The sequence below is a fragment of the Andrena cerasifolii genome, unplaced genomic scaffold, assembly GCF_050908995.1.
Source record: "Andrena cerasifolii isolate SP2316 unplaced genomic scaffold, iyAndCera1_principal scaffold3273, whole genome shotgun sequence".
Taxonomy (NCBI): domain Eukaryota; kingdom Metazoa; phylum Arthropoda; class Insecta; order Hymenoptera; family Andrenidae; genus Andrena; species Andrena cerasifolii.
The window spans coordinates 96-9729 of record NW_027488164.1 but is presented as its reverse complement, the minus strand read 5'-3'; the positions used below and the strand labels follow the sequence as shown (position 1 = coordinate 9729).

The 9634-nt window shown below is 22.4% G+C and overlaps 1 long non-coding RNA gene across 31 annotated transcripts; it reads left to right on the top strand.

Annotated features, from left to right (window-relative positions):
- Positions 1-6: 6 nt before the first annotated feature.
- LOC143378330 (uncharacterized) lies at positions 7-9430 on the top strand. 31 transcript variants are annotated; one of them, XR_013088210.1, is made up of 6 exons: positions 7-658; positions 907-993; positions 1241-1489; positions 1745-2354; positions 2598-5555; positions 5803-9430. It is a non-coding gene; the product is annotated as an uncharacterized LOC143378330 (long non-coding RNA). The 31 variants fall into 31 exon arrangements; XR_013088219.1 differs by having other exon boundaries at positions 7-993; positions 2598-2885; positions 3383-5555; XR_013088214.1 differs by having other exon boundaries at positions 7-993; positions 2598-3298; positions 3453-5555.
- Positions 9431-9634: the final 204 nt, after the last annotated feature.

The window sequence follows — 9634 nt, the reverse complement described above, 5'->3', positions numbered from 1 at the left end:
ATAATAGAGAAAAAGTAGGTAAATAAACAGAGAAAAAATAGGTAAATTTTCTAGAGAAAAATAGGTAAATAAATAGAGAAAACAAAAGAGGTAAATAAATAGAGAAAAAAAGTAGGTAAATAAATAAAGAAAAATAGGTAAATTAGGTAGAGAAAAAATAGGTGTATAAATAGAGAAAAATAGGTAAATAAACCAAAGGAAAAAAGGTAAATAAAAAAATAGGTATATAAATTAGAGGAAAAAATAGGTAAATAAACAGAGAAAAATAGTTAATGAAGTAGAGAAAACAAAGTAGGTAAATAAATACAGAAAAAAGAGGTAAATAAGTAGAGAAAATAGGTAAATAAATAGATGAAAAATAGGTAAATAAACTAGAGAAAAAATAAGTGTATAAATACAGAAAAATAGCTAAATAAATCAAGGAAAAAAGGTAAATAAAAAAATAGGTAAATAAATTAGAGGAAAAAATAGGTAACTAAACAGAGCAAAAATAGGTAAATAAATGAGAGAGAAAAATAGGTAAATATATAGAGAAAAACAGGTAAATAAATATAGAAAACAAAAGAGGTAAATAAATAGAGAAAAAGTAGGGAAATAAATAGAGAAAAATAGGTAAATTAGGTAGAGAAAAAATAGGTGTATAAATAGAGAAAAATAGGTAAATAAACCAAAGGAAAGAGGTAAATAAAAAAATAGGTAAATAAATTAGAGGAAAAAATAGGTAACTAAACAGAGCAAAAATAGGTAAATAAATGAGAGAAAAAAATAGGTAAATATATAGAGAAAAACAGGTAAATAAATGGAGAAAACAAAAGAGGTAAATAAATAGAGAAAAATAGGGAAATAAATAGAGAAAAATGGGTAAATTAGGTAGAGAAAAAATAGGTGTATAAATAGAGAAAAAAGGTAAATAAACCAAAGGAAAAAAGGTAAATAAAAAAATAGGTATATAAATTAGAGGAAAAAGTAGGTAACTAAACAGAGCAAAAATAGGTAAATAAATGAGAGAGAAAAATAGGTAAATATATAGAGAAAAACAGGTAAATAAATAGAGAAAACAAAAGAGGTAAATAAATAGAGAAAAATAGGGAAATAAATAGAGAAAAATAGGTAAATTAGGTAGAGAAAAAATAGGTGTGTAAATAGAGAAAATAGGTAAATAAACCAAAGGAAAGAGGTAAATAAAAAATAGGTAAATAAATTAGAGGAAAAAATATGTAACTAAACAGAGCAAAAACAGGTAAATAAATGAGAGAAAAAAATAGGTAAATATATAGAGAAAAACAGGTAAATAAATGGAGAAAACAAAAGAGGTAAATAAATAGAGAAAAATAGGGAAATAAATAGAGAAAAATAGGTAAATTAGGTAGAGAAAAAATAGGTGTATAAATAGAGAAAAAAGGTAAATAAACCAAAGGAAAAAAGGTAAATAAAAAAATAGGTATATAAATTAGAGGAAAAAATAGGTAAATAAACAGAGAAAAAAGAGGTAAATAAATAAATAGAGAAAAAATAGGTAAATTATCTAGAGAAAAATAGGTAAATAAATAGAGAAAACAAAAGAGGTAAATAAATAGAGACAAAATAGGTAAATAAATACAGAAAAATAGCTAAATAAATCAAGGAAAAAAAGGTAAATAAAAAAATAGGTAAATAAATTAGAGGAAAAAGTAGGTAACTAAACAGAGCAAAAATAGGTAAATAAATGAGAGTGAAAAATAGGTAAATATATAGAGAAAAACAGGTAAATAAATAGAGAAAACAAAAGAGGTAAATAAATAGAGAAAAATAGGGAAATAAATAGAGAAAAATAGGTAAATTGGGTAGAGAAAAAATAGGTGTATAAATAGAGAAAATAGGTAAATAAACCAAAGGAAAAAAGGTAAATAAAAAAATAGGTATATAAATTAGAGGAAAAAATAGGTAAATAAACAGAGAAAAAAGAGGTAAATAAATAGAGAAAAAATAGGTAAATTATCTAGAGAAAAATAGGTAAATAAATAGAGAAAACAAAAGAGGTAAATAAATAGAGAAAAATAGGGAAATAAATAGAGAAAAATAGGTAAATTAGGTAGAGAAAAAATAGGTGTATAAATAGAGAAAATAGGTAAATAAACCAAAGGAAAGAGGTAAATAAAAAATAGGTAAATAAATTAGAGGAAAAAATATGTAACTAAACAGAGCAAAAACAGGTAAATAAATGAGAGAAAAAAATAGGTAAATATATAGAGAAAAACAGGTAAATAAATGGAGAAAACAAAAGAGGTAAATAAATAGAGAAAAATAGGGAAATAAATAGAGAAAAATAGGTAAATTAGGTAGAGAAAAAATAGGTGTATAAATAGAGAAAATAGGTAAATAAACCAAAGGAAAGAGGTAAATAAAAAATAGGTAAATATAGGGAAAAAATATGTAACTAAACAGAGCAAAAACAGGTAAATAAATGAGAGAAAAAAATAGGTAAATATATAGAGAAAAACAGGTAAATAAATGGAGAAAACAAAAGAGGTAAATAAATAGAGAAAAATAGGGAAATAAATAGAGAAAAATAGGTAAATTAGGTAGAGAAAAAATAGGTGTATAAATAGAGAAAAAAGGTAAATAAACCAAAGGAAAAAAGGTAAATAAAAAAATAGGTATATAAATTAGAGGAAAAAATAGGTAAATAAACAGAGAAAAAAGAGGTAAATAAATAGAGAAAAAATAGGTAAATTATCTAGAGAAAAATAGGTAAATAAATAGAGAAAACAAAAGAGGTAAATAAATAGAGAAAAATAGGGAAATAAATAGAGAAAAATAGGTAAATTAGGTAGAGAAAAAATAGGTGTATAAATAGAGAAAAAAAGGTAAATAAACCAAAGGAAAAAAGGTAAATAAAAAAATAGGTATATAAATTAGAGGAAAAAGTAGGTAACTAAACAGAGCAAAAATAGGTAAATAAATGAGAGAGAAAAATAGGTAAATATATAGAGAAAAACAGGTAAATAAAGAGAGAAAACAAAAGAGGTAAATAAATAGAGAAAAATAGGGAAATAAATAGAGAAAAATAGGTAAATTAGGTAGAGAAAAAATAGGTGTATAAATAGAGAAAATAGGTAAATAAACCAAAGGAAAGAGGTAAATAAAAAAATAGGTAAATAAATTAGAGGAAAAAATATGTAACTAAACAGAGCAAAAATAGGTAAATAAATGAGAGAAAAAAATAGGTAAATATATAGAGAAAAACAGGTAAATAAATGGAGAAAACAAAAGAGGTAAATAAATAGAGAAAAATAGGGAAATAAATAGAGAAAAATAGGTAAATGAGGTAGAGAAAAAATAGGTGTATAAATAGAGAAAAAAGGTAAATAAACCAAAGGAAAAAAGGTGAATAAAAAAATAGGTATATAAATTAGAGGAAAAAATAGGTAAATAAACAGAGAAAAAAGAGGTAAATAAATAGAGAAAAATAGGTAAATTAGGTAGAGAAAAAATAGGTGTATAAATAGAGAAATATAGGTAAATAAACCAAAGGAAAGAGGTAAATAAAAAATAGGTAAATAAATTAGAGGAAAAAATATGTAGCTAAACAGAGCAAAAATAGGTAAATAAATGAGAGAAAAAAATAGGTAAATATATAGAGAAAAACAGGTAAATAAATGGAGAAAACAAAAGAGGTAAATAAATAGAGAAAAATAGGGAAATAAATAGAGAAAAATAGGTAAATTAGGTAGAGAAAAAATAGGTGTATAAATAGAGAAAAAAAGGTAAATAAACCAAAGGAAAAAAGGTAAATAAAAAAATAGGTATATAAATTAGAGGAAAAAATAGGTAAATAAACAGAGAAAAAGAGGTAAATAAATAGAGAAAAATAGGTAAATTATCTAGAGAAAAATAGGTAAATAAATAGAGAAAACAAAAGAGGTAAATAAATAGAGAAAAAATAGGTAAATAAATACAGAAAAATAGGTAAATTAGGTAGAGAAAAAATAGGTGTATAAATACAGAAAAATAGCTAAATAAATCAAGGAAAAAAGGTAAATAAAAAAATAGGTAAATAAATTAGAGGAAAAAGTAGGTAACTAAACAGAGCAAAAATAGGTAAATAAATGAGAGAGAAAAATAGGTAAATATATAGAGAAAAACAGGTAAATAAATAGAGAAAACAAAAGAGGTAAATAAATAGAGAAAAATAGGGAAATAAATAGGGAAAAATAGGTAAATTGGGTAGAGAAAAAATAGGTGTATAAATAGAGAAAATAGGTAAATAAACCAAAGGAAAAAAGGTAAATAAAAAAATAGGTATATAAATTAGAGGAAAAAATAGGTAAATAAACAGAGAAAAAAGAGGTAAATAAATAGAGAAAAAATAGGTAAATTATCTAGAGAAAAATAGGTAAATAAATAGAGAAAACAAAAGAGGTAAATAAATAGAGAAAAAATAGGTAAATAAATACAGAAAAATAGGTAAATTAGGTAGAGAAAAAATAGGTGTATAAATACAGAAAAATAGCTAAATAAATCAAGGAAAAAAAGGTAAATAAAAAAATAGGTAAATAAATTAGAGGAAAAAGTAGGTAACTAAACAGAGCAAAAATAGGTAAATAAATGAGAGAGAAAAATAGGTAAATATATAGAGAAAAACAGGTAAATAAATAGAGAAAACAAAAGAGGTAAATAAATAGAGAAAAAAAGTAGGTAAATAAATAAAGAAAAATAGGTAAATTAGGTAGAGAAAAAATAGGTGTATAAATAGAGAAAAATAGGTAAATAAACCAAAGGAAAAAAGGTAAATAAAAAAATAGGTATATAAATTAGAGGAAAAAATAGGTAAATAAACAGAGAAAAATAGTTAATGAAGTAGAGAAAACAAAGTAGGTAAATAAATACAGAAAAAAGAGGTAAATAAGTAGAGAAAATAGGTAAATAAATAGATGAAAAATAGGTAAATAAACTAGAGAAAAAATAAGTGTATAAATACAGAAAAATAGCTAAATAAATCAAGGAAAAAAGGTAAATAAAAAAATAGGTAAATAAATTAGAGGAAAAAATAGGTAACTAAACAGAGCAAAAATAGGTAAATAAATGAGAGAGAAAAATAGGTAAATATATAGAGAAAAACAGGTAAATAAATATAGAAAACAAAAGAGGTAAATAAATAGAGAAAAAATAGGGAAATAAATAGAGAAAAATAGGTAAATTAGGTAGAGAAAAAATAGGTGTATAAATAGAGAAAAATAGGTAAATAAACCAAAGGAAAGAGGTAAATAAAAAAATAGGTAAATAAATTAGAGGAAAAAATAGGTAACTAAACAGAGCAAAAATAGGTAAATAAATGAGAGAAAAAAATAGGTAAATATATAGAGAAAAACAGGTAAATAAATGGAGAAAACAAAAGAGGTAAATAAATAGAGAAAAATAGGGAAATAAATAGAGAAAAATGGGTAAATTAGGTAGAGAAAAAATAGGTGTATAAATAGAGAAAAAAGGTAAATAAACCAAAGGAAAAAAGGTAAATAAAAAAATAGGTATATAAATTAGAGGAAAAAGTAGGTAACTAAACAGAGCAAAAATAGGTAAATAAATGAGAGAGAAAAATAGGTAAATATATAGAGAAAAACAGGTAAATAAATAGAGAAAACAAAAGAGGTAAATAAATAGAGAAAAATAGGGAAATAAATAGAGAAAAATAGGTAAATTAGGTAGAGAAAAAATAGGTGTGTAAATAGAGAAAATAGGTAAATAAACCAAAGGAAAGAGGTAAATAAAAAATAGGTAAATAAATTAGAGGAAAAAATATGTAACTAAACAGAGCAAAAACAGGTAAATAAATGAGAGAAAAAAATAGGTAAATATATAGAGAAAAACAGGTAAATAAATGGAGAAAACAAAAGAGGTAAATAAATAGAGAAAAATAGGGAAATAAATAGAGAAAAATAGGTAAATTAGGTAGAGAAAAAATAGGTGTATAAATAGAGAAAAAAGGTAAATAAACCAAAGGAAAAAAGGTAAATAAAAAAATAGGTATATAAATTAGAGGAAAAAATAGGTAAATAAACAGAGAAAAAAGAGGTAAATAAATAGAGAAAAAATAGGTAAATTATCTAGAGAAAAATAGGTAAATAAATAGAGAAAACAAAAGAGGTAAATAAATAGAGAAAAAATAGGTAAATAAATACAGAAAAATAGCTAAATAAATCAAGGAAAAAAAGGTAAATAAAAAAATAGGTAAATAAATTAGAGGAAAAAGTAGGTAACTAAACAGAGCAAAAATAGGTAAATAAATGAGAGAGAAAAATAGGTAAATATATAGAGAAAAACAGGTAAATAAATAGAGAAAACAAAAGAGGTAAATAAATAGAGAAAAATAGGGAAATAAATAGAGAAAAATAGGTAAATTGGGTAGAGAAAAAATAGGTGTATAAATAGAGAAAATAGGTAAATAAACCAAAGGAAAAAAGGTAAATAAAAAAATAGGTATATAAATTAGAGGAAAAAATAGGTAAATAAACAGAGAAAAAAGAGGTAAATAAATAGAGAAAAAATAGGTAAATTATCTAGAGAAAAATAGGTAAATAAATAGAGAAAACAAAAGAGGTAAATAAATAGAGAAAAATAGGGAAATAAATAGAGAAAAATAGGTAAATTAGGTAGAGAAAAAATAGGTGTATAAATAGAGAAAAAAAGGTAAATAAACCAAAGGAAAAAAGGTAAATAAAAAAATAGGTATATAAATTAGAGGAAAAAATAGGTAAATAAACAGAGAAAAAAGAGGTAAATAAATAGAGAAAAAATAGGTAAATTATCTAGAGAAAAATAGGTAAATAAATAGAGAAAACAAAAGAGGTAAATAAATAGAGAAAAAATAGGTAAATAAATACAGAAAAATAGGTAAATTAGGTAGAGAAAAAATAGGTGTAAAAATACAGAAAAATAGCTAAATGAATCAAGGAAAAAAAGGTAAATAAAAAAATAGGTAATTAAATTAGAGGAAAAAGTAGGTAACTAAACAGAGCAAAAATAGGTAAATAAATGAGAGAGAAAAATAGGTAAATATATAGAGAAAAACAGGTAAATAAATAGAGAAAACAAAAGAGGTAAATAAATAGAGAAAAATAGGGAAATAAATAGAGAAAAATAGGTAAATTAGGTAGAGAAAAAATAGGTGTATAAATAGAGAAAATAGGTAAATAAACCAAAGGAAAAAAGGTAAATAAAAAAATAGGTATATAAATTAGAGGAAAAAATAGGTAAATAAACAGAGAAAAAAGAGGTAAATAAATAGAGAAAAAATAGGTAAATTATCTAGAGAAAAATAGGTAAATAAATAGAGAAAACAAAAGAGGTAAATAAATACAGAAAAATAGGGAAATAAATAGAAAAAAATAGGTAAATTAGGTAGAGAAAAAATAGGTGTATAAATAGAGAAAAAAGGTAAATAAACCAAAGGAAAAAAGGTAAATAAAAAAATAGGTATATAAATTAGAGGAAAAAATAGGTAAATAAACAGAGAAAAAAGAGGTAAATAAACAGAGAAAAAATAGGTAAATTATCTAGAGAAAAATAGGTAAATAAATAGAGAAACAAAAGAGGTAAATAAATAGAGAAAAAAGTAGGTAAATAAATAAAGAAAATAGGTAAATTAGGTAGAGAAAAAATAGGTGTATAAATAGAGAAAAATAGGTAAATAAACCAAAGGAAAAAAGGTAAATAAAAAATAGGTATATAAATTAGAGGAAAAAATAGGTAAATAAACAGAGAAAAAAGAGGTAAATAAATAGAGAAAACAAAAGAGGTAAATAAATAGAGAAAAATAGGGAAATAAATAGAGAAAAATAGGTAAATTGGGTAGAGAAAAAATAGGTGTATAAATAGAGAAAATAGGTAAATAAACCAAAGGAAAAAAGGTAAATAAAAAAATAGGTATATAAATTAGAGGAAAAAATAGGTAAATAAACAGAGAAAAAAGAGGTAAATAAATAGAGAAAAAATAGGTAAATCATCTAGAGAAAAATAGGTAAATAAATAGAGAAAACAAAAGAGGTAAATAAATAGAGAAAAATAGGGAAATAAATAGAGAAAAATAGGTAAATTAGGTAGAGAAAAAATAGGTGTATAAATAGAGAAAAAAAGGTAAATAAACCAAAGGAAAAAAGGTAAATAAAAAAATAGGTATATAAATTAGAGGAAAAAATAGGTAAATAAACAGAGAAAAAAGAGGTAAATAAATAGAGAAAAAATAGGTAAATTATCTAGAGAAAAATAGGTAAATAAATAGAGAAAACAAAAGAGGTAAATAAATAGAGAAAAAATAGGTAAATAAATACAGAAAAATAGGTAAATTAGGTACAGAAAAAATAGGTGTAAAAATACAGAAAAATAGCAAAATGAATCAAGGAAAAAAAGGTAAATAAAAAAATAGGTAATTAAATTAGAGGAAAAAGTAGGTAACTAAACAGAGCAAAAATAGGTAAATAAATGAGAGAGAAAAATAGGTAAATATATAGAGAAAAACAGGTAAATAAATAGAGAAAACAAAAGAGGTAAATAAATAGAGAAAAATAGGGAAATAAATAGAGAAAAATAGGTAAATTAGGTAGAGAAAAAATAGGTGTATAAATAGAGAAAATAGGTAAATAAACCAAAGGAAAAAAGGTAAATAAAAAAATAGGTATATAAATTAGAGGAAAAAATAGGTAAATAAACAGAGAAAAAAGAGGTAAATAAATAGAGAAAAAATAGGTAAATTATCTAGAGAAAAATAGGTAAATAAATAGAGAAAACAAAAGAGGTAAATAAATACAGAAAAATAGGGAAATAAATAGAAAAAAATAGGTAAATTAGGTAGAGAAAAAATAGGTGTATAAATAGAGAAAAAAGGTAAATAAACCAAAGGAAAAAAGGTAAATAAAAAAATAGGTATATAAATTAGAGGAAAAAATAGGTAAATAAACAGAGAAAAAAGAGGTAAATAAATAGAGAAAAAATAGGTAAATTATCTAGAGAAAAATAGGTAAATAAATAGAGAAAACAAAGGAGGTAAATAAATAGAGAAAAAATAGGTAAATAAATAGAGAAAAAAGAGGTAAATAAGTAGAGAAAATAGGTAAATAAATAGATAAAAGTAGGTAAATAAACTAGAGAAAAAATAAGTGTATATATACAGAAAAATAGCTAAATAAATCAAGGAAAAAAAGGTAAATAAAAAAATAGGTAAATAAATTAGAGGAAAAAATAGGTAACTAAACAGAGCAAAAATAGGTAAATAAATAGAGAAAAATAGGTAAATAAATAGAGAAACAAAAGAGGTAAATAAATAGAGAAAAAAGTAGGTAAATAAATAAAGAAAAATAGGTAAATTAGGTAGAGAAAAAATAGGTGTATAAATAGAGAAAAATAGGTAAATAAACCAAAGGAAAAAAGGTAAATAAAAAAATAGGTATATAAATTAGAGGAAAAAATAGGTAAATAAACAGAGAAAAATCGTTAATGAAGTAGAGAAAACAAAGTAGGTAAATAAATACAGAAAAAAGAGGTAAATAAACTAGAGAAAAAAAGAGGTGTATAAATAGAGAAAAATAGCTAATTAAAAAAAAAATAGGTAAATAAATAGAGGGAAAAAACGTAAATAAATAGAGAAAACAAAGCAGGTAAA